Source organism: Pseudorca crassidens, chromosome X (genome assembly GCF_039906515.1).
Source record: "Pseudorca crassidens isolate mPseCra1 chromosome X, mPseCra1.hap1, whole genome shotgun sequence".
In the NCBI taxonomy this organism is placed as follows: domain Eukaryota; kingdom Metazoa; phylum Chordata; class Mammalia; order Artiodactyla; family Delphinidae; genus Pseudorca; species Pseudorca crassidens.
This window is the reverse complement of record NC_090317.1, coordinates 21356974-21362080: the sequence shown is the minus strand read 5'-3', so window position 1 is coordinate 21362080 and position 5107 is coordinate 21356974. Positions and strand designations below refer to the sequence as shown.

Sequence of the window (5107 nt, the reverse complement as noted above, 5' to 3'; positions counted from 1 at the left end):
TCATGGTAGCTGAAAGGGCTGACCCAATCTGAAGCTCTACAGAAAAGCCTCATGCCCAGTAATGATCTTAGGAGAAAATAATCAGGGAAGGTCAGTGTCACAGCTGCCTAAGGCTATGATACTGGTTAGAGCAAGCAACAGACCAGTCCGAAATTTTAAAAGGAGATCTGGAAAATGAGACCAACCATAAGGTGCTTTGATAAGCCCTCATTTATTCCAGGGGATCTGGAAGGTTATGTATCAATACACACACAGGGCTGCACACATGCTCAGGGGAGACCAGAGATGGCCCCAGTTATCTACTCACTCATGGCTGACTTTGAGGCCGTGTATAAGCAGAAAGTGAAAATCAGAGATTTTTTTAACTGCCTGAACTTAGAATGAGTGTACCAACACATAAATAGATTCCCTAGGAAAAAGGATGGAAAGCCTTACTGGCTAAAGTGTTTAAGCAAAATCTTGGACCAATAACTGGCTGACCACTAAACTATGATGACCCAGGGGTTAATTATAGGTAGCTAGGCTTAAAAATGAGAATGAGGGAAAAAAGAAAGAAAAAATAAGGGCAAGATCATTCTTTAACACCATACACAAAAATAAGATCAAAATGGATTAAAGACCTAAATGTGAGACCCGACACTATAAAACTCCTAGAGGAAAACATAGGCAGAACACTCTCTGACATAAATCACAGCAATATCTTTTTTGATCCGTCTCCCAGAATAATGAAAATAAAAACAAAATTAAACAAATGGGACCTAATTAAACTCAAAAGCTTTTGCACAGCAAAGGAAACCATAAATAAAACAAAAAGACAACCCACAAATTGGGAGAAAATATTTGCAAATGATGTGACTGACAAGGGGTTAGTCTCCAAAACTTACAAACAGCTCATGAGGCTTAATATCATCAAAACAAACAACCCAATCAAAGAATGGGAAGAAGACCTAAATAGACATTTCTCCAAAGAAGACATACAGATGGCCAAAAGGCACATGAAAAGATGTTCAACAGTGCTAATTATTAGAGAAATGCAAATCAAAACTACAATGAGGTATCACCTCACACCGGTCAGAATGGCCATAATCAAAAAAATCCACAAACGATAAATGCTGGAGAGGGTGTGGAGAGAAGGGAACCCTTCTACACTGTTGGTGGGAATGTAAATTGGTACAGTAACTATGGAGAACAGTATGGAGGTTCCTTTAAAAACTAAAGATAGAGCTACTATATGACCCTACAATCCCACTCCTGGGCATATATCTGGAGAAAAACATAATTTGAAAAGATACATGCACCCCAATGTTCATTGCAGCACTGTTTACAATAGCCAAGACATGGAAGCAACCTAAATGTCCATTGACAGAAGAATGAATAAAGAAGATGTGGTACCTATATACAATGGAATATTACTCAGCCATAAAAAAGAATGAAAAAATGCCATTTGCAGCAACATGGATGGACCTAGAGATTGTCATACTAAGTGAAGTAAGTCAGAGAAAGAGAAAGTTCGTTCTCTAAGTCTGTGAGTCTGTTTCTGTTTTGCAAATAAGTTCATATGTATCATTTCTTTTTAGATTCCGCATATAAGGGATATCATACAATATTTCTCAAAACTACCTGACCGTGCCTTCCAGGAACTGGGCGCATTGGCAGGGCCATCTCAATAATCAAGGGTATGTAATTCCCTGGCATCCTGGGATCTCATGAATCCAGTCAAAGTTCCTACTGGGTCCTGTCTTCAGGTTCTGGAAGCTACAAGGAGAAAGTTCCTCCATCAGATTTACCAGTTGCTGGTGCTCTAAGGCAGCCCCTGTTCTACTGAGTGGAGACGCAGGGGTGAGCACAAGGAAATGCTGGATCGGGAGTGGGCTCCTCCCCCTCCCCCCATGCCAGGTCCCTCTGGTTCAGCCCCAGTGCCCTCTGCTCTTGCCTCCTCATGTTTCTGCCTCAGAGGCTTTATTGGTCCCTTCCAGGAAGCCCTTTCCTCCTGTCTGAACTAGAACCTCATCCCTATGGCTGAGAAAATTCTAGGCCCTAACCTTCTGTGATAAGACTGGGACCAGAGTCAGAGCTGAAAGTTAAACTAGCTCAAAAAATGTTTGGAGACAGTGGTTTCTGTCCACCCTGTAAACCATGAAGTGGTCCCCTGAGCCCAACCTTACCCTGAATTGTATGGTGTATATAATTATTTTGTTATTTTGAACTTCTTTTTAAACATGGAGAGAATAAATGAGCAATATATCTGCCGATCATAGGTAATAAATGTATTATTTTGTCAAAAAAAAATAAAATGGATAACCAACAAGGACCTACTGTTCCTTTTCCTACAGGGAACTCTGCTCAATGTTATGTGGCAGCCTGGATGGGAGGGGAGTTTGGGAGAGAATGGATACATGTATATGTATGGCTGAGTCCCTTTGCTGTGTTCCTAAAACTATCACAACATTGTTAATCAGCTATACTCCAATATAAAATTAAAAGTTTTTTAAAAAGAATTTTAAAAAAACAACTGAGCAGAGATTCCAGTTCTCACACTCTACAGGGGAAATAGACACTACATAATTAGTCCAAGCACATCACTAAACAAAAATAAAAAATTAAAATTAAAAAACAAAGAAACAAGGTGCAGCCCATACACAGAAAAAAAAAGCAGCTTATATAAATTGTCTCTGGGAGGGTCTAGGTGATAGATTTAATACATAAAGACTTCAAATAAGCTATTATAAATATGTTCAAAGAACTAAAAGAAGCCACGTTTGAAGAATTAAAGGAATATATGATGACAATGACTCTTCACATAGAGAATATAAATAAAGACATACAAATTATAAAAAAGAAATGAATGAAAATTCTGGAATTAAAAGGTACAACAACTGAAATGAACAATTCACTCAAGGGGCTCAACAGCAGATTTGAGTTGATAATAGAAAGTAGATCATCTGAAACATTGTAAATCAACTATACTTCAATTAAAAATGAAAATTTAAAAAAAGGTAGATCAATAGAGATTATCTAGTCTAAGGAACAGAACGTAAAAAGAACGAAGAAAACTGAAGAACCTCACAGGCCAGTGAGACACCATCAAACACATCACGTATGCATAATGGGAGTTCCAGAAGAGAAGTGGAGAAAAAAGGGACATAAAAAGTATTTGAAGAAATAGTGGGTGAAAACTTCTCAAATTTCATTTAAAAAAAGATTAATCTACACATCCAAGAAGCTCAATGAATTCTAAATAGCACAAACTCAAAGATATTCACAGCTAGAGAGATCATAGTCAAACTGTTGAAAGCCAAAGCCAAAGAGAGAAACTTGAAAATAGTGAGAAGAAAATTATGTGTCATATACAAAGGAACCACAATAAAATTAACATCTGACTTCTCATCAGAAACAGTGGAGACAAGAAGTCAGTATTATGACATATTCAAAGTGCTGGGGAAAGAAGCTCAACCAGGAATTCTGAGTCAGTTCACCATACCAACAGCTCATGACAGCACTTTCTCACCCCCAGCTTCTGGATGTCCCTTCAGGTCTTCTGCTCTAAGCTGTGCTGAGGGGAAGGGTGTGGGAGATCTCTGACCTGACACTATGGGGGGTGAAAGAAGTGACACCTTCTAAGGCATGAGCACTGACCTCCTTAAACTGGAGTTATTGGAAGAAATCCATATGAAAGACTTAGTACAAATCTCAATACTTGAAATAAGACAAAAGGTAGTGGAACTGGAAGCCAAACTAAGTACTGACAACAAAAACAGTGAGTGGAAAACCTGTTATGAGACACAACTTGAACAGAATGATCAACTAGAAAAGCAAATTGTTAGTCTCAGAGAGAAAATGGAAAAAATTCCGTGGAAATCCTTCACATAGACTATCTTCTATTCGTGTCTATGAGCGGATGCCAGTGGAATCTTTAAGTACATTACTTAAACAGCTAGCAAAAGAAAAAAGGAGCCTTGAAAATCAAGTGAAAGACTATGTACTTAGACTGGAAGGAGAATCAAAGGCTTACCACAAGATCAATGATGAACGTCGTATATACCTAGCTAAAATGTCTCAGGTCTCTGGCTCACACCAAGTTTCTAAAAGACAACCAATGAATCAACTGCATAGAATGAAAGAGAATCCGGTGAAAACAGAAAGATATAATCCAGCTAATCAGAAAATGGTAAATGCCAAGAGAGGACCAGCAAAAAAGATTACAAGATCAAATCATCTTCCAAAACTCAATCCATAATTCCAGAACTGGGTGGATTTCTATTTCTTCTCCTTTTTCATTTGTAATATTCAAATTGTGAACTTACTGCTCAACACATTTTTCAGGTGATGAGATAGATAGGAAAGAGCTATTAAACCTCTTTAGCTCCTCTTCCAGAAGTGTGTTCCTTTGTCACCTGAAAGTAATTTTCTTAGTAATTTAGTCTAGTTTCAAAAATTATTTTAGAAAGTAATTTTAGTGACCCTAAAATATGTACTAGCAGAACTTAATGATTCTTTTTTTTAACATCTTTATTGGGGTATAATTGCTTTACAATGGTGTGTTAGTTTCTGCTTTATAACAAAGTGAATCAGTTATACATATACATATGTTCCCATATCTCTTCCCTCTTGCGTCTCCCTCCCTCCCACCCTCCCTATCCCACCCCTCCAGGCGGTCACAAAGCACCGAGCTGATCTCCCTGTGCTATGCGGCTGCTTCCCACTAGCTATCTACCTTACGTTTGGTAGTGTATATATGTCCATGCCTCTCTCTCGCTTTGTCACAGCTCACCCTTCCCCCTCCCCATATCCTCAAGTCTGTTCTCTAGTAGGTCTGTGTCTTTATTCCTGTCTTACCCCTAGGTTCTTCATGACATTTTTTTCCTTAAATTCCATATATATGTGTTAGCATACGGTATTTGTCTTTCTCTTTCTGACTTACTTCACTCTGTATGACAGACTCTAGGTCTATCCACCTCATTACAAATAGCTCAATTTCGTTTCTTTTTATGGCTGAGTAGTATTCCATTGTATATATGTGCCACATCTTCTTTATCCATTCATCCGATGATGGGCACTTAGAGAACTTATGATTCTTAAAATAGCCTAGGAAACAGGAAGGTTGTCA

At 38.3% G+C, this 5107-nt stretch overlaps 1 pseudogene; it reads left to right on the top strand.

Annotated features, from left to right (window-relative positions):
* The first annotated feature begins 3591 nt into the window (after window positions 1-3591).
* Window positions 3592-4237, top strand: LOC137217429 (coiled-coil domain-containing protein 169 pseudogene; annotated as a pseudogene).
* The last annotated feature ends 870 nt before the right edge of the window (window positions 4238-5107 follow it).